The following is a 21,284-nucleotide window of genomic DNA, read 5'->3' as shown; positions in this document are numbered from 1 at the left end:
TATGCCTCTATAGATTATATTTAGCCAGTATTCGAGCACATAGCGTCAGGTTTCATAGAATATAAGCTTCTCTTGCATGTTTATGGTTTCCTGTCTGCAGTAGAAAAACTGGCAGGTTCCCATAGCTTTTCTTTCAATAGTCTTACAATGGTTGCATATCATATCACTCAAATTTGATTCATTCGTTTCGAACACAATCCCCGATGGCGCAGTGGGATCGTGGGCGCCTTGTAATTAAGGGATCCCGGGTTCGATACTCGGTGGAGGAACATAGTGGTTCGGATCCCCCTTTAAACTGTAGGTCCATTCACGATTAGCCTAACAGGACATAAAGTGGACTTAAGACACCAAATCAAGCAACCAACACAATCCCGTTATTGTCCAGATTATCGAATCCAGAGCCTTCGTCGCGAATAACATAAGCAGGAAGACAACGTGAAATAACCGAACAGAAACAGAACCTAAAACCTACATCGGATAGATTGGATTAAGTCGACGATACAGCACGGGTTCTGAAATGAAACAGAATACGAAAGTTGAAGGACCTCTATACGCACCCACTTTTCCTCCACTCAATGGGGAAGATATCCTTCTAGCTGAGAAGCCTTTACGTAGGAGTGCCCTGAGGGAACTTCAAGGCCACGACGATAAAGTGTTCTACGTGCAGCGGCGTATACTCTGGGTCATCTAGGTAATCGCAGATGACCCGGCTGTATTTCTTTTTTTTAATTATATATATATATATACATTTCCTCGCAATATTCTTCCAAACCAATTTCGATGCATACATTTCCTTGCTTCCAGCGCGCGAATACTTCCAATCGTTTGCCACCGAATGTCCGGGAACCTTTCTCCAGCCGGTGGAATGACTTCAGGGAATCTCACCCTGACGTCATTCCTCCCGCTTTCCTTACAACCCTTGGCGAGGAGGGAGGAGAAAGGAAAGAGGGGGAGGAAACACTGCTTTTCAGGCGCGGTGATTCCGTGCCCAGGGTAAGCTCCTTCTTGTGAGAGTCCACCGGTCGCACTCTCAACCTTGAGAGCCTTATCCGTTCCCTCCGCTCAACTAGGGAAAACATACCCGGTAGAGTGCGAAGAACAGGAAAACTGAATAACATGGGCAAACCAATTCTACGCTAATTTTCACTTTACATTTGCTTCTGTCTCGCTGATTTCTGTTACTTGAACATAAATTTATCAAAAGGGAAAGGCTTAAATATTGAAGATGAAGCAAACTGAATTAAAATTCATGGCTTAAGCAATTAAAGCACCTATTTGCTGACTCCCCCCATCCTTGTATTTACAAAAATAGTGATTGTTTCTCCTCTCTAATCTTCAAAAGCAGCGAGAATACTTCTCTCACGGAACTGAATATTTTTTTAAAGGGAAACCCCTCTCCCCGAAATCCTACAAATATCTAATTTAAAAAGTGTATAGTGGTAATTCATTTTACTTCATTAGCAGGATTAAACACTTTGCTTAATACGTTGTAATAATCTGAGATTCATCTTCAGGACTTCTAACCCCACTGTTTCACATTTATGTGGCGGCTGCTAATAAGGGATGATCCCCATCCCGAAATAAAATTCTGACTCTGACCTGCAATGATTCGAACTGTTAAAAACCTGTCATTTCGAGCTCGGAAAGGGATTTGTTTTATTATTCATAGGGAATTTCATTCTGAGCCAGGAACACAACAACAGAAGTTTGGCGCGTGAAACTGAATGCGTGTAGTCGTTGGCTTCGTGCTGTGCTTCGTGTTTATTATTTATTTAGGTGTTAGTGTTTGTCGTGATAGTGCTGTGTTAAAGGGTAATGGATGTGATACAAGATTTGCTGGTGAAACCTTTTGGAACAAGATCTTTTCAGGACAAGTTGCAAATTGTTAATACAGGTAGGCCAGTGTCATCGCTTGAACTTATTTCTACACACAAAGACAAAATCGGGAATATGTGAGGCATTTTAACAAGCAAATTATGACAAAACACCATGGTTGACAGGAAGTATAAGTGTTAATAAGCTTTGCATTTTTGTTCGCCGTGCTTACTTTTCGGGGCTGAAAAGAATGTATGGACGCGTGACTGTAATCTTTGCAACACTTGTGCCAAACATGAAAAATCCAAAAGTCACATAACTTCCTTTGTTAAGCTGCAATCTTTCGCACAGACACGTATTAACGTGCAACTGGACAAACAGCGTGCTTTGGATGTAGTACGGCACAAGTAATCGGGTCCTGGAGTAAGTTGAATTTTGCACTTAAATTAATATTGCGGGTTTTTGTTTCACTAGTGCACGTCTTTCATTTTATATTTCACAGGCTGTTTTTTTTTATAGCTTTATAATACTGTCTTGTTTTATTATTTGAAATTCTACGCGTATAGTAAACTGCAATAACGAGAATTAATTGATTGTGATCGTAGCAATAAGACAAACATTCCGACACAATATTCCTAAATCCAATATGGAGCGTGACATAAATTGCACGGAAACTTTTGGAGTTTGAGGATCAAAAGGTCGGAGCTTACACACTCGTTAGAACCAGCATACGCCACTGTCTACGTGCAATGACGGGACCAAAACATACGTCAGATAGCTGTGTTCCTCCTTATTTCGTACGCCATTGATAACTGGAACACGTGACCTCGTCTTTGGTAGAGCAGAAGCCTGCTTGCTTGCCACCACCCTTTAGTTCAGTGACCTTCGCCCGTAGTCAGCAAGAGTGAATGACTCACCAGATACTTGTCTGTGAGGCTACACAAGAATAGATATTTCGTTAGTGGCTGTAAGTATTGTTTCATCTGCAGTTATATCAGTTAACATTTCAATAGTTTTCTAATGGTTACGTTAATGATAAACATGTAAATTAGTTCTCGAGAGTGAACGTTTTATCTATTTGAACGGGGGATTTTTATACAGCCTGCATGTATTATTTTTTCCTGAAACAAGAAGAAATTCGAAGACGCAAAAAGAGTTGTATAAGAGTAGTTAACAAAAGGAAAAAGAAGAAGAAAACGAAAATGTAAATGCTGAAATAAATTATGGTAGAGATCGAGTGAATAACATTTTGTTATGGGGCCTCCTCGATGGCGTAGTGATAACGTCGTCGCCTTGTAATCAGTGGATCCCGGGTTTGATACACGATGGATGCACATAGTGGTTAGTATCCCACTTTAAACTGAAGGTCGAGTCCAGATTAGCATATCTGTGCACCAAACCAAAACTAAGAAAGAAATTGTCACAGTGTAAGAAAATTTCATGTTCAACCAGATACGAAACAAAAGGGAATAATATATTGCAGGTTGGAGTTCACATCTGTAGCATCTAATCAGCACAATTATGAATCGCAACATATCGTATGAGATTCATTTTTATTATACATGTATGATAATATAAGAGAAGTAGAGGAAAGAGAAAACCAAGCGAAACACGGACGCCTTCTCCAGAATTTCAAATCTCGTTACATAAGGTTCTGGGTTGGAGTCCCGAACAGGCATGACTTTCTTGTTCTTGCCCTTTTATCTGCTTCATTTCATCATAATTCATCGTTATGGTTTACCTGCAGGGGAAGAATAATGACAATAATTGCCAATACAAAGCCAATGACAAACAGAACAACTCGATTACGGAGGTGCCAAGAAGAAACGAGACTTGACAGTTTCTCCGCCTCTCGGTTTGTCGAATTGAAAATTGCTCTCCCGTTCTCGGTCTCGACTAGTTAAATATAGAAATCGAAAATGTATGTGAATGAATATACATGTATTTTATATATTCCGGTTTTGTAGGAGATTTCGTGAGAGATGAAATAAGTACTCTTCCATCGTATTTATTTTTATAATTTTTATTCCCTGTTCGATGATCGCGACGATAAGGACGAGTGACCATTACATGAAATTGATGACGAAATAGTCAAACACCCCCGACAAGGACGGTACTCAAACCCGGGAACTTTGGCGACGATATCGAATGTCAATCACTTAATGAGCTTGACCACCGAGCCTGCTTAATGTTGTTTCTCTCAGGAAATTCGTAATAACTGTCAATATCCCACATTCACTATAATTTTCTTCATAATTTATCTTATTGTTGTGATTAACCTGAATTCAAAGAATTAGTTGAAAGGCAAAAATGCAAGATTGAATGTCTCTGATGTTACTTCGTGCCGAATAATATGACGTGGTATTATGATATGAATTTATTAATCATATAATATGCCTATTCATTCCATTGATTGATCCCAATTGAGCACACAAAATATGCTATAATGTCCACTCCATGGAGGAGTGGTTAGCACAGCGCCCTACGATGCCATGGGTCCCTGGTTAGAATCTCGACTAGGGCGTGGGTGTCCTTGGTAAGTGTCCCTTCATCAATTTCATCATAGCATCACTCATCTTCATCGTCGCTATTTGCCAAAAGTGAAAGAATAGCAAATCTAAATAACAAACATCCAATCAAATCGAACATCTCTACCGATTTAATTCTATACGGTACCGAATTCCCACTTTATTACTGCATCTTAAGTCATTTTACAGCATCTCAATTGTTTTCCGATTCGAAAACATTTGGAATGTTGTTTTGTGCAGTTGATTGTGCATTGTTTCGTTGTTTGGATTGTTTAATTAACGTCGCATTAATTAGTTTTAGACCAATCGTGACGGGGGAAGCAAGAGCACAAAGAAAGCGAAAAAGACAAGGAAGAGACCACGGCTTTCTTTAAAGATAGCATCCCGTGAATACAACTCAAGTGACTGCAGAATATTATGAATAACATTTATTTCGCTTTTTCCTTTTATTTCTGTTTCAGTTATTTTACTTCGCTTTTCTTCTACCACTCGCGTTACTCGTGTCGGTGAGGAAGAATTATAAACTCGTGAAATGGACGATGGTACAAAAAAATATATGCCTCTCCCACGGTTCGAAACTGTCAGTACAAAATATTGTCTTATTTTTAAAATTTACGGGCAAATATGGTTTGTCAGGTAGCAATTTTCGCTTATCTCTTTCTCAAGGGGTTCCATTGCCTCTCTGATGTCGTAGTAGTAACGTCTTCGCCATGTAATGAAAGGCTTCCGAATTCAATACCAAGTAGAGAGGCATTTGGTTCGAATCCCATTTTAATCTGTAGGTCCAGTGCATGAACTAGACTTAAACAATTAACGTGTGGCATGTGGTCTGTGATGAGAACCATCATTTCAGCGAACCTTCTTGACAATGACTCTAATATCACTTGATAGAATAGTATTTCCTTACGAGTAGCTCTTGTCAAGAAACCAGTTCCTGAAATTTTCTTCTGGAGGCATCGTAGCACCCAGCTGTTTGTTGTGGCTGGGGCACGAGTCATGTGACTCATGCTATCAAAGCTCAATCCTTCCCGAGAAGTCAGAATCACCAGGCAAACTTAAGCGAATATTTTGTTATTTGGGATGCATAAACAACAGGCTTTAAGACGTTACGAAATTCTACGTCCCGTGGCCCAGGTTTTTTTTTCTAAGACTGTACCAATTAATGAACATGGCATCTGGAGAATTAGGACAAACAAAGAACTAGCTACACTTTACCAGAACCCAAGTATAACAAGTGAAATCAAAGCCAAACGCCTGAGCTGGCTATGGCACGTAGAAAGGATGCAACCAGACAGAGCAGTATATAAGATCTACCAAGGGAAACAAGAAGACAAAATTGGAGTGTTGGCAGACCCAGGAAGAGATAGGCTCGACCAGGCGATCTCAAGAAGATATCAAACGAATGGGCATAAGAGGATGGAGAACTAGAGCAAAGAACCGAGATGAGTTGGCAACTAAGGCTAAGGCTCTGCATGGGCTGTGAATTAAGTAAGTAAGTAAGTAAGTAAGGGCCGGCTCTGCTCGTCTGATAGGCTCTTTGTCGTCTCGCATAGTCTCCATGGTAAAAATAAATACAAGGAAACTATCAGGTAGAAGGTGCAACGGTCGTTGCAAGATGGCAACTATTTTTCCTCATGTTTTTCAATGCAAGAAAATGCCGCCTTCTTTTGAGTTATATCTGGTTCAATTTTTCGTCGAGGAAGTGCAATGAAAGCTGCTGGATCAGAAAGAAATTCAGGAAATAGAGAATCAATGGCGCGTCCTCACTTTCATCCTTTCTGACAAGCTGGTCAGCTTTACAACAAGGAAGAGTGAAGGTGGGGGTGAATTTCACAATATCGCTAACCCTAGGATACAAAATAAATATTGAAATCACAAAAACACGTCTTTATTTATCCAAATAAAACTAGCAAAAAACGAAAAACAATACAATGCATGCATTACATACATACATGCGTGCATGTGTGTGTGCCTAAAATTTCCCCTGGGGCCGGACACACACACCCTATATACACCCTGTTTCATACGTATAAATACAATAAAATATATGAAATGTTTTTTTTTTTTTCATTCTTGAATGAACTTCTATAAGTGCTTTTGCCCTCCCTAATCACAGAGTCTGTGCACGACTATTTAGCAACTGAAGTACCATGGCTCATGCTTCTCTCTAGAGCTAATTGTACCATTTTTCCAAACATTTCTCACCAGTTCATAACTGGGAAAGTTTCGTCATGTATCTGAAATGTACTAGTCAGGTAAACGTTCTGTACATCGTACGTCCACAAAAGAAAACTTTGTTCGGCTGTGTTATTGACAAACTTTATTGAAAGGTACATATTCGAAAGGAATAAGTCTTAAGTAAATACATTTATTATTTCAATTGTCTACTTCTACCATACTATGACCTGTGGAACATTAACCTACAACCAGCCCTTGAACAGTTAGAAAGTATTGAAGAAATAAATAAGGCAATAGCATATGCAGACGATATTCTAATAATCGTAGATGGAAACTCCAGACGAGAAATAGAAACTAAATCTACAAAAGCAGTCAACTGACTGGTGTGAGTCAACCAATCTCAATATAGCCCATAATAAGACACATTTTATACTACTAAAAGGAACATTAAGTTCTAATAGGCGCCCACAAATAAAATTAAGAGGTGAAAGTCTAAAATATAAGCCTCATGCTAAATATTTGGGAATTACAATTCAGGAAAGAATGTACAATACAGTCCACATAAAAAAATCATAAACACAGCGGACTTAGTTATCCATAAACTGGCTACTATTGGATCTACTACATATAAAGTTCCGATGTCGTACATAAAAACATATCTGGAATCAGTATACAATGCTATAATCTCGTACGGAGCATCTTTCTGGGTGCAGGGTCTCAAGAATATCACCAACGTCCGAAAATTAAGATCATCACAAAGGAAAGCAATACTGAAAATGGCAGGTGCATTTAGAACTACATCAACACTCGCCTTACTGGTAGTTGCAGGTTTGTGGCCAATCGATAAGGTTGTCAAGAAGAGAGCAGCAAATTACTATTTCCGGAAAGGGGACGAAGACAAATTAATAAGCATTCTTAAAGAAGTCACCCCAACCAAGAGAGACATACACACATTAAGAGACGAATGGCAAGAGGAATGGAGCACTGCACCACAAGGAAGAAGACTCTTCAACTTCCTCCCAAATATTGGAGAAAGGCTGGAACTCAACAATTTCCAACCAACGAGAGGCCTTATACACTTCTTAACGGGGCATGGCCCATATGGAACACATCTCCTAAAAATTAAACAGAGAGATAGTGACAACTGTTTGAAATGCATAAATGTAATAGATACGCCGGAACACAAAGTATTTGAGTATCCAAGTGAAAATCCTGAAATAGTGAACAACAGAAACAAACTTCCAAACAAAATCATCTATGAACTCATAAGATCTCACCATTTAGAAACCATAAATTGGCGTATCTCGTCTCGCAAGAAGAATTGAAGAATTATCAAAAGATATCACACACATCAATTCAACTTCGAGATAACCAAGAACCCCAAACCCCGCAAGTTTTAAGAAGATAAGAAAGAAGAAGAGCACCACCCCAATAGGAACATACCCAATAGTGATGGCATAGGATTATCATCAACTGAAAGGAGCACCAAGGATCGCAGACATGGTAGACAGGAAACAGCACAACAAAGAACCCGACCTTCAGGAAGCAGTACAACCAAGAGAAACTCAACTGGTGCTCTTTTCCCCTTTTTCCCCTTTCTTTCCTGAAAAATCCCAGGAGGTTAATCATCACAGACTCCCTTCCTGAAGCTTCCCAGAGAAACAGGACTGTCTACCGAAGTCGACGCCGGTGGATTTGTCCTGGTTCACAGGTAACCAGTAGACCAACTTCATTTCTAACTCCGGTAACATATCTTAGAATTATGTCCTTCTTTTTAGTACCCCAAGCTCCAAACTTCGCCTAAGCATCCTACCGAAGCACATATATATATATATACACATAGGGTGATTGGTAATTCGACCTATTCCTGGAAAGGGGTAATACTAGAGCACATTTGCAACAAATTTGACCCTATGCACCGGGGGTCGGAAATCAATGGGTTTCGAGTTATTGCAGTTTGTAGATTTTCGTGACATATTCCGACTTGCGACCAAAAAAACTAATAATTGTGAAAAAACTACTACACCCTGGACACTTAATCGACACGTTGCTAACAGCTGACGAATGAGTGACTACTGGGGAAACAATTCATGCCCAAAATTCCCATACACACAGAAAGAGACAGTCATTGGTGCACACGTCATGAATAAATTTGGAAATTATCGTTTAAATGAAACAATTGGTAACACACTTAGCGTAAAAATTACGGAAAGAACTTCCTCGTTTCATAAGCTCTCCAAAAAGATACAAATGTCGTCAACTGGCACACGGGTTGGGGAAAAAATCTGAAAAGAAAGCGGAGAATGCGCGTTGTAGACCTTTTTGTAAAGTGAAAAGAAGTTGTCGGTTGTGAGAAATAAAGGAACGAAAATGAGTTAAATAATAATGTTATTTACCATTCTCATGATTCCAGGTTGTCACAATGAACTGTTACAAAAACTACAAATCCTGTTAAAATTATCTCCTCCGGTTACTTATGCAAGCACGCAACCTGCAGCTTACTTCAGACACAGCCACTCGCGTTGACACTCTGTCTCAATTCTCCCTCTCAACTCTTCTTGGGAATCCACTGGTGTACTGAAGACTTACTTTTTCATGTGACCCCAAATGTAAAAGTTGCATGCTATTGAGGAGGGAGATCCTGTCAGAAGGATGGATTTTTGTCGATTTTTACTACATAACGACACTGAAGACCCCCATCACCTGATAAGAATTCTGTGGACGGACGAATCCAAATTCGACCGCGATGGTATTACGAATTTTCATAATGCGCATTTTTTGGCCTCTAAGGGTCATAACTCAAGAAAATCTAAAGAAAATGCTCACCAGAGAAAATTCTCACTAAATGTGTGGATGGGAATCATCCACAATCATGTGATCGGGCTATTCTTTCTGCCACAAAACCTAAACGGCATTACCTACGAAAACTTCTTAAGGGAAGAATTGACATCGCTGCTGGAGGATGTGCCGCTCGCCACAAGATGGGGTATGATTTACCAACATGATGGCTGCCCAGCCCACTATTTCAGGGGTGTGCGACAGTGGCTGGACGACAATTATCCCATGCAATGGATTGGTCGAGACGGCCCGAAACCCTGGCCGGCGAGGAGTCCTGATTTGAATTTGGGGTCACATGAAAGAGTTAGTATACAGTACACCAGTGGATTCCCAAGAAGAGTTGAGAGAGAGAATTGTGACAGCCGCCCAATACATAAGAGATAGAGTGTCAACGCAAGTGACTGTGTCTGAAGTACGCCGCAGGCTGCGTGCTTGCAATTTTAACAGGATTTGTAGTTTTTGTAACAGATAATTCTGACAACCTGGAATCATGAGAATGGTAAATAACATTATTATTTCACTAAGTGTGTTACCAATTGTTTGATTTAAACGATAATTTCCAAATTTATTCATGACTTGTGCACCAATGACTGTCTCTTTCTGTGGGTATGGGAATTTTGGGCATGAATTTTTTCCCCAGTAGTCACTCATTCGTCAGCTGTTAGCAACGTGTCGATTAAGTGTCCAGGGTGTAGTAGTTTTTTCACAATTATTAGTTTTTTTGGTCGCAAGTCGGAATATGTCACGAAAATCTACAAACTGCAATAACTCGAAACCCATTGATTTCCGACCCCCGGTGCATAGGGTCAAATTTGTTGCAAATGTGCTCTAGTATTACCCCTTTCCAGGAATAGGTCGAATTACCAATCACCCTGTATAACCATTACTAAAGTGTTCAAGTTGAAATATAATCCTCCAATAAATTTAGAATAACAATACTGTACTTAAATGTAATAACTTCATTATCATTTTGTGTATATATGTAAATGCTTTGTGATCCAATAACTTTATCTACTTTATCTATCTAACCAATACACTATACCTCAACCACGTTTCCCTATCATATTTCATGATATTATTACTGCAATACAATTACTTACTCTTGTTTTTGCTTTAAATTTCAATTTTCGAATTTTCATTTCAGTTCCTCTTACATACACCCCAATCCATATAAATAAAAAACATACCACGTACATAAAAAACAAAAAATCAGCAACCACAAATATTAAAATGATTTTTAGTTACAGGTATAAAAAAATGCAACTTATTTTATTTGTGTACTTCTGCAAATAAGGCCTGTTCTGGCTGCCAGAACAAGTCTTATAATCTAAAGTTTTGTAATCAAATTACATAAATCAAACAATGTTTAAAGTTATTATAATACATGTAAGATGTAATATCATAAATAAAGTACACATAAAAGAAAAACGGGGGAACCGGTATATTCGGAGCAAAATACGTCCTGGTTTATATTTAAGCCACCAGGACAGTAGTGTAAATTAGTGGTTTCAAAATAATACTTAGTAGGTATCGTCTTTTAGCCTCTTTTTTTATCAATTGAATATCAGTTTTTGACATATTTTGACAATTTTTTGTCGATGATTTAGCGTTTAGCGATGTTTTAGTAAAATTTCCCTTTTTTCCCACTCATACTTGGTAGGTATGCATTTGTATCCTCTTTTTTATCAATTGAATATCAGTTTTTGACATATTTTGACAATTTTTTGTCGATGTTTTAGCGTTTAGCGATGTTTTAGTAAAATTTCCCTTTTTTCCCACCTCACACTTGTAGGTATATCACGATCTTACGTGATATAACTTAACCTATTTATTTTTTTTATTACGTGCTAAACTACACGAGAGCCTCTACGTGCTTTGACCTACTTTAGAGTAGACCCAAATAGACAGTTCAGCGCCATTAATTGAGGTTCAGTGTTGCCAACCCACCCCAAGAAAATTTCACCATGGTGATATTTTACAGGCGAAGCTAACCTACAATTAGGAGTTGGCAACACTGACTAGTTGCTTCACAAACCTCTTGTTTTTTAAACATATGATATTTCACAGGCGAGGCTAACCTACAAGTTACAAGTTGACGGCGTAGCCTTCTATAAGATGACAGGTATGCAGTAAGATGAAGAAGACGACGCCAACTGGCAATAGCGGTGTTAATGCTTCCTCCTCTCTACCCCCCAACCCTCTTCTTACCGGGCCTCCTCCCTTATGGCGGGAACCCAACGTGTTCTGGCGCGGTCCTTTTTTATTTTTTTATTTTACGACGTTTTACGGACTAAACTAACCTGCAATGAGAGAAAAGTGGACAGAAGAAAAGCTCTGGCATCACTTTTTAAGCTTTTTTTTACCTCCTGCTCTTATGCTAACCTCGCCCTTTGACCTATATTTTTGAAATGACTTTCCTATAAGTCTGCTGTCTCCTCTCACTGTAAAGGTCCCCTCAGTGTAATCTACTACGACCTTGTACTATCAGCGTAATCTACCACGATGTGTTTTTTTTTTTAAAACTCATGTGTGATCTTCTACAATGTGTGGTACAAATCTTTCAAGACGTTCAACTTGTTTTCCAGAACCGTATAATGCAGCACCAAGTAATTGATGTTGCAGTGTATGATGAAGAAGGTTGGGATGATGCAGCAGAATCGATAGATCAGACCCCAGCCGAGAAAGTAATGCGTGTGGAAACGATGCTGGGTCGTCCACGTGAATTCGTTCAGAATGTGGCTGTCGCAGACGGTGTTCGGAAAAATCGTTCGCAAGTACATGGCCGGATCCTTTCCGAAAACCTTCTCGAAAACGTGACGCTAAGCCAGAGCGTTGATGCAGTCGCTTTTGAAACTAGTCAGCTGGGGGCGGACAGATCGAGCTTCCTCCCCAAATCTAATTGAGTCGCGTGCCTCTCCACGAACTCCAAATAAGACTTCGCCGTGGGCCACACGATGCTCGTGACGATCTGTTCGACCGAATCCGTCGTGCGATATCCCTTGTCGAAGTATTCGCCCCACGCTTTCTTCAGGATCGTGAGCAGAAAATTTCTCTCTCGCACGTCTATGGCGGTCCTCAACCCTTTGAATTTCACCTCGTCGCTATCGGCCAGCTGCACGACGTACTTTTTCTTGGTCAACGCGAAAAAGTTTTTCAGTACGAATTCGACCTTCAGCCGCAATTCGGGAACCAACCGCTCGTGCAGGTGATCGATCAAGCTAGCCTGATCGCGTTTATCCATGAGGATGAAAAGCGAATCCGTGTCCATGTACATCATGCGCGGTCGCTGGGGTTCGAGGGAAAATTTTCGACCACGTCGCGCGATTTCAGCAGGATGGTTCGTGACAGAAAAGTAACGATGGGGTTCTTCGAAACGAACGAGCTCCCAACGTTTTTTTCCGTACGTCCTTCGAACGTAAGGTTGGTTCAGGTGAGCGCGAATTTCTTCGGGAATGTCTTTCAGCTCGTACATCTGACCGTACATGCTGTTCATCATCAACTTCGCCGTATTCTGTTTCGCGTCCATTTCGAGCAATTTGCCCGGTGGCAAGGTCTTCTTGCAATTCTTGACTTCCTTGATTTTTTTACGCAAGGCCATGATCTTGCGGATGCACATGGCCTTGAGCGTGTGGGGCGAAAAATACACGTGGAGATCCGCTTCCGCGCAGCCGTTTGGGGATTCGTGTTGCCGCGATAAACGTCCACTTCCGTGCCTGTGCCTGGTGGAACGGACGTTCCGGTGTGGAATTCACGCCCTTCAACGTGAACTTGGAGTGGCGAGAGCCCCGTTGCGACCATGACACTCGGGTAGAGGGGACGTATGAACCCCGAGAAAATTCTATATAAAATAACATACCTGGAAATTGTATTCACAATAGATTGAATTTTTTTTTTTTTTTTTGTATTCGCACTCAAGAAATTCTATATAAAATAACATACCTGAAATTCTATTCACAGTATAGATTGATTTTTTTAGTTTTGCAATCACCCCCCAAGAAATTCTATATAAATAAAATTGTATCGCTATATACTAGACTTTTTTTGATTTCTGTGATTTTGGAGAAAGCATAATGGCATCCACCACCAGTTTTTCAATCTTAAAAAATAATAAAACTGAATGTGTTACTTGTGGGAAGCTAATCTCAAGGAACAATTTATCGGTACACAGGGCAAGATGTAGCGAAACAGGTTCGAGAATTAATCGTTCGTTACCTTCTAAGCCTTGTGCTCGATGCGGAAAAATGATCAGCATTACAAATTTAAGTAAACACCTGAAAATTTGCAAACCATCGACCGAACATGGAACATTGAAAAGAAAAATCGATAATTCAGAAACGGAAGCTTCCACTTCCAAACAAGTAAAATTATCCGATGAACGCAAACCAATTAGATCTGCATTTAACCGTCATATTCAGGATTTCTCTTTTACTTCGGAACCAGGCTGCGACATTCTTAGTTTCTTGCGTGAAACGAAAACATCCGTGATAAATATTCTAAAAAATAAATTGGAAAATAATTCCATAAAAGTATACGTTGATCTATTTTCCGAATACGAAAAAGTCGATGGTACAACAAGAGTTTTTTATCATCGAACAAAAAACCAGGCTCTTCATTTGGCGGACGTCGGTAATTTGGACGGATTTTATTCTGATCTTTCAAATGAACTGGTTAAGAAACACGACGATTTCGAGGCTAAAGGGTCGGGATGGTCTCTGTGTGGAAGTCCTCACACGTTAACCGTTTACGTGAACCAATTCTCGCCTCTTCGCGCTTCCAGCTACGTTCCTCTTCCACCGAACATTCAACACAAGAGGGCTGTGTTAAATATACAGAACAGCGATAACAAGTGTTTCCTTTGGTGTATATTGGCTGCACTGCATCCTGTTTATTGCAAAAATAATCCACAGTGGGTTGGACATTACAAACAATACGAGTCCGAGTTTGAAAGTGTAATGTCTGGCATCGAATACCCGGTGACATTGTCGGATATAACAAAGTTTGAAAATCGTGCAGGAAAACGCATCGCTATTAATGTATATTCCTTCACGTCAGATAAATATCTCGTGCATCCCGTCAGGATAAGCGATGTCGACGATGACGATGCTCGTGTGATTAATCTTCTTCTAATTTCAAACGACAGTGTTCACCATTACTGTCTCATTCGTTCTCTATCACGTTTGGTTAGAAGTCAAACTACCAAGTATGCAAACCACATCGAAGTTTGCCCGAGATGCCTAACCACGTTCGACGATCAAAAACAAGTCGATTATCGAAAATACACCGGACGTCAGATTGCTATCGATAAACTTGCCGAACATAAAATATATTGCGGCAACAACAGACCGGTTCGAATGTTGATGCCCGAAAAGAACGAAGTGGAAGAATTTAGGATGCACAAGGCGTTGTTGGAACATCCGGCCATCATCGTTGCTGATTTCGAGGCGTTCCTCAAACCACTCTCGTACTGCGATCCGGATCCCGAAGTTTCTTCCACCACACCTTACCAGCTTCACGAACCAAACAGTTTCGGTTACGTTGTCGTGCGACAGGATAAAATAGATGAACCGTACGTATACCGAGGACCCGATGCAATCGAACGCTTCTTCGAAAAGATGATCGAGGAGGTTGGGAAAATTGGATGCATGCTGCAAACATCGAAACCGATGCTTCCGTTATCTGCTATCGAACTTCAAAATTACTATGACACTGTCAAGTGTCCTGTGTGTGATAACCACTTCACAGACGACAATCGTAAAGTGTTTCACCATTCGCATACGGACGGTCGCTTCATAAGCGGAATCTGTAATGCATGCAACCTCAAAATCCAAAAACCAAAATTCGTCCCCATATTCTTTCACAATGGCTCTAATTACGACTTTCATCCCTTAATTAGGAAACTCGGATACGACGCTCAAAAAGTAGATATTCTTGCTCAAAACGAAGAACGATACATCTCTATAAGTAAGAAAGTTATGATTCCTGAGACTAAAAATACCATCGAGATGAGGTTTCTGGATTCATACAGATTTCTCTCTGCCAGCCTGGACGCTCTTGCCAGCAAACTTTTAGACGAACAATTCAAAATTACAAAAGCTAGTTTTCCCAACGTAGACATAGAACTCGTTAGACGTAAAGGGATTTATCCTTACGAATACGTTAGTGATAATTCTAAATTTAATGACGACGCCCTCCCACTTCCAAGAGAATTTTACAGCAGACTCAGAGAGAAAGGAATCACGGACGAAGAATACCAACCCGCGCAACTCATGTGGGAGAAATTAGAATGTAGGACACTCGGAGACTACCACGATGCCTACTTAAAATTAGACAAAACATACTAGCCGATGTTTTTCAAGCGTTCAGGAAAACGGCAACGAATATTTATAAATTAGATCCAGCGTATTTCTACAGCCTACCGGGATTAGCGTGGTCGGCAATGTTATTCCAGACAAAGGTCAAGCTGGAACTGATATCGGACGTGGACATGTTACTTTTCATCGAGAGGGGGATTCGGGGCGGGATGGTACAATGTGTGCAGAGATATGCAAAAGCCAACAACGTGCACATGAAATAAGTTTATGATTCAAATCGAGCATCGAATTACATCTTCTACGCCGACGTTAATAATCTCTACGGACATGCCATGGTACAGAAACTTCCTTACCGGGGATTCGAATGGGCATCAATAGACGTAGAAAATTTCGACGATAGCGAGTATGGCTTCTTCGCAGAGGTGGATATCGAATTACCCGACCATTTACACGATCTTTTCAGCGATTTACCACCGGCATCCGAGTTCAAACCTTCGCCTCATTCTAATCAATGCAAGCTTTTATTGACTCTGGAGGGGAAAAAGAGATACGTTGTTCATTACTCGAATCTCCGATTCTTGATCGGGAAGGGTGCTAAGGTAGCGAATATTAGAAGAGTCCTCAGGTTTAAACATTCCGAGTGGCTCAAACCGTACATTGAAACAAACACGCAACATAGGACGGTTGCCACTTCCGATTTAGACAAAGATTTTTTTTTTAAATTGATGAATAACGCGGTGTATGGCAAGACGATGGAAAACGTGCGGAATCACGTAGACGTGAAATTGGTTTCGGATAAAAATAAATGCATGAAGTGGGTGGCCGATCCTAGATTCAAGTCGAGAAAAATTTAGAATGAGAATTTGGCACTTTTCAATCTAGATATAAAATTGATGAAATTCAGAAAACCAATTTACGTTGGCGCAACGGTTCTCGACTTGTCGAAACTTTACATGTTCGAATTTCATTACGACGTGATGAAACCCTTCTTCAATGATAAGATATCACTTTTGTACACGGACACCGACAGCTTCATTTACAGCATACAAACACCTAACCTCTACGAAGACATAAAAAATCCTTCCATGCTTGAGTATTTCGATACTTCTGCATATCCTCAACCCAACAGATTTGGGATTGCTTCCCTCAACAAAAAAGTCCTAGGTAAACTGAAAGATGAATGTAACGGTGATATTATTGTCGAGTTCGCGGGTTTGCGTTCGAAAATGTATGCCATGAGAACAGAAAGTAGCGTCACGAAGAAAGCAAAAGGTGTGAGCAAGAATACGGTGGAGAACAAACTCACCTTCCACGATTACATCGATTGCCTTTACTCACAATCGACGATACTAAGTATAGAACAAAGAATCCAAAGTGTAGACCATGTGATTACAACAAACAAAGTTTGGAAAGTAGCATTAGATCCGCATGACGATAAAAGATGTATTTTGTCTTGTGGAATCCACACGTTGCCTTGAGGACACTTTCGTTTAGAAATTAGTAAAAATTGTAGGCAATGCAAATGAAAAAAATAAACTTAAATAACTATAACTAAAATAAAATAAAAACTTTAACTGTCTCAAATTATCACATACACAATAAATAACTAGCAAGGACAATGAATCTCTTTGGTTTCCGAAAGCAAACAATGGAGACTGTACACCGCACGGCAGATCATGAATTCCTACCTTCCATGTTATCTAAACTCAACGGCCTGTTGATCAATCAATTTTCGGAACGCTGCTCTTCTTGCTGGAACCGTGACGATTTCGGATTCGCGACGATCGACATGACGAGGAAACCCAACGACGGAAAATACAGAAACAAAATCAACGAGAAACGTTTCTCACAACGTTGCAACGTTTAGAAAGTCGTTGATTTTGTTTCTGTGTTTGTATGCTGTAAATGAAGCTGTCGGTGTCCGTGTACAAAAGTGATATCTTATCATTGAAGAAGGGTTTCATCACGTCGTAATGAAATTCGGACATGTAAAGTTTCGACAAGTCGAGAACCGTTGCGCCAACGTAAATTGGTTTTCTGAATTTCATCAATTTTATATCTAGATTGAAAATTGCCAAATTCTCATTCTAAATTTTTCTCGACTTGAATCTAGGATCGGCCACCCACTTCATGCATTTATTTTTATCCGAAACCAATTTCACGTCTACGTGATTCCGCACGTTTTCCATCGTCTTGCCATACACCGCGTTATTCATCAATTTTAAAAAAAAATCTTTGTCTAAATCGGAAGTGGCAACCGTCCTATGTTGCGTGTTTGTTTCAATGTACGGTTTGAGCCACTCGGAATGTTTAAACCTGAGGACTCTTCTAATATTCGCTACCTGAGCACCCTTCCCGATCAAGAATCGGAGATTCGAGTAATGAACAACGTATCTCTTTTTCCCCTCCAGAGTCAATAAAAGCTTGCATTGATTAGAATGAGGCGAAGGTTTGAACTCGGATGCCGGTGGTAAATCGCTGAAAAGATCGTGTAAATGGTCGGGTAATTCGATATCCACCTCTGCGAAGAAGCCATACTCGCTATCGTCGAAATTTTCTACGTCTATTGATGCCCATTCGAATCCCCGGTAAGGAAGTTTCTGTACCATGGCATGTCCGTAGAGATTATTAACGTCGGCGTAGAAGATGTAATTCGATGCTCGATTTGAATCATAAACTTATTTCATGTGCACGTTGTTGGCTTTTGCATATCTCTGCACACATTGTACCATCCCGCCCCGAATCCCCCTCTCGATGAAAAGTAACATGTCCACGTCCGATATCAGTTCCAGCTTGACCTTTGTCTGGAATAACATTGCCGACCACGCTAATCCCGGTAGGCTGTAGAAATACGCTGGATCTAATTTATAAATATTCGTTGCCGTTTTCCTGAACGCTTGAAAAACATCGGCTAGTATGTTTTGTCTAATTTTAAGTAGGCATCGTGGTAGTCTCCGAGTGTCCTACATTCTAATTTCTCCCACATGAGTTGCGCGGGTTGGTATTCTTCGTCCGTGATTCCTTTCTCTCTGAGTCTGCTGTAAAATTCTCTTGGAAGTGGGAGGGCGTCGTCATTAAATTTAGAATTATCACTAACGTATTCGTAAGGATAAATCCCTTTACGTCTAACGAGTTCTATGTCTACGTTGGGAAAACTAGCTTTTGTAATTTTGAATTGTTCGTCTAAAAGTTTGCTGGCAAGAGCGTCCAGGCTGGCAGAGAGAAATCTGTATGAATCCAGAAACCTCATCTCGATGGTATTTTTAGTCTCAGGAATCATAACTTTCTTACTTATAGAGATGTATCGTTCTTCGTTTTGAGCAAGAATATCTACTTTTTGAGCGTCGTATCCGAGTTTCCTAATTAAGGGATGAAAGTCGTAATTAGAGCCATTGTGAAAGAATATGGGGACGAATTTTGGTTTTTGGATTTTGAGGTTGCATGCATTACAGATTCCGCTTATGAAGCGACCGTCCGTATGCGAATGGTGAAACACTTTACGATTGTCGTCTGTGAAGTGGTTATCACACACAGGACACTTGACAGTGTCATAGTAATTTTGAAGTTCGATAGCAGATAACGGAAGCATCGGTTTCGATGTTTGCAGCATGCATCCAATTTTCCCAACCTCCTCGATCATCTTTTCGAAGAAGCGTTCGATTGCATCGGGTCCTCGGTATACGTACGGTTCATCTATTTTATCCTGTCGCACGACAACGTAACCGAAACTGTTTGGTTCGTGAAGCTGGTAAGGTGTGGTGGAAGAAACTTCGGGATCCGGATCGCAGTACGAGAGTGGTTTGAGGAACGCCTCGAAATCAGCAACGATGATGGCCGGATGTTCCAACAACGCCTTGTGCATCCTAAATTCTTCCACTTCGTTCTTTTCGGGCATCAACATTCGAACCGGTCTGTTGTTGCCGCAATATATTTTATGTTCGGCAAGTTTATCGATAGCAATCTGACGTCCGGTGTATTTTCGATAATCGACTTGTTTTTGATCGTCGAACGTGGTTAGGCATCTCGGGCAAACTTCGATGTGGTTTGCATACTTGGTAGTTTGACTTCTAACCAAACGTGATAGAGAACGAATGAGACAGTAATGGTGAACACTGTCGTTTGAAATTAGAAGAAGATTAATCACACGAGCATCGTCATCGTCGACATCGCTTATCCTGACGGGATGCACGAGATATTTATCTGACGTGAAGGAATATACATTAATAGCGATGCGTTTTCCTGCACGATTTTCAAACTTTGTTATATCCGACAATGTCACCGGGTATTCGATGCCAGACATTACACTTTCAAACTCGGACTCGTATTGTTTGTAATGTCCAACCCACTGTGGATTATTTTTGCAATAAACAGGATGCAGTGCAGCCAATATACACCAAAGGAAACACTTGTTATCGCTGTTCTGTATATTTAACACAGCCCTCTTGTGTTGAATGTTCGGTGGAAGAGGAACGTAGCTGGAAGCGCGAAGAGGCGAGAATTGGTTCACGTAAACGGTTAACGTGTGAGGACTTCCACACAGAGACCATCCCGACCCTTTAGCCTCGAAATCGTCGTGTTTCTTAACCAGTTCATTTGAAAGATCAGAATAAAATCCGTCCAAATTACCGACGTCCGCCAAATGAAGAGCCTGGTTTTTTGTTCGATGATAAAAAACTCTTGTTGTACCATCGACTTTTTCGTATTCGGAAAATAGATCAACGTATACTTTTATGGAATTATTTTCCAATTTATTTTTTAGAATATTTATCACGGATGTTTTCGTTTCACGCAAGAAACTAAGAATGTCGCAGCCTGGTTCCGAAGTAAAAGAGAAATCCTGAATATGACGGTTAAATGCAGATCTAATTGGTTTGCGTTCATCGGATAATTTTACTTGTTTGGAAGTGGAAGCTTCCGTTTCTGAATTATCGATTTTTCTTTTCAATGTTCCATGTTCGGTCGATGGTTTGCAAATTTTCAGGTGTTTACTTAAATTTGTAATGCTGATCATTTTTCCGCATCGAGCACAAGGCTTAGAAGGTAACGAACGATTAATTCTCGAACCTGTTTCGCTACATCTTGCCCTGTGTACCGATAAATTGTTCCTTGAGATTAGCTTCCCACAAGTAACACATTCAGTTTTATTATTTTTTAAGATTGAAAAACTGGTGGTGGATGCCATTATGCTTTCTCCAAAATCACAGAAATCAAAAAAAGTCTAGTATATAGCGATACAATTTTATTTATATAGAATTTCTTGGGGGGTGATTGCAAAACTAAAAAAATCAATCTATACTGTGAATAGAATTTCAGGTATGTTATTTTATATAGAATTTCTTGAGTGCGAATACAAAAAAAAAACAAAATTCAATCTATTGTGAATACAATTTCCAGGTATGTTATTTTATATAGAATTTTCTCGGGGTTCATACGTCCCCTCTACCCGAGTGTCATGGTCGCAACGGGGCTCTCGCCACTCCAAGTTCACGTTGAAGGGCGTGAATTCCACACCGGAACGTCCGTTCCACCAGGCACAGGCACGGAAGTGGACGTTTATCGCGGCAACACGAATCCCCAAACGGCTGCGCGGAAGCGGATCTCCACGTGTATTTTT

Source organism: Lepisma saccharinum, chromosome 28 (genome assembly GCF_977018435.1).
Source record: "Lepisma saccharinum chromosome 28, izLepSacc3.1, whole genome shotgun sequence".
NCBI classification, from domain to species: Eukaryota; Metazoa; Arthropoda; class Insecta; order Zygentoma; family Lepismatidae; genus Lepisma; species Lepisma saccharinum.
The sequence above is the reverse complement of the archived record's forward strand: the minus strand, read 5'-3'. Positions refer to the sequence as shown.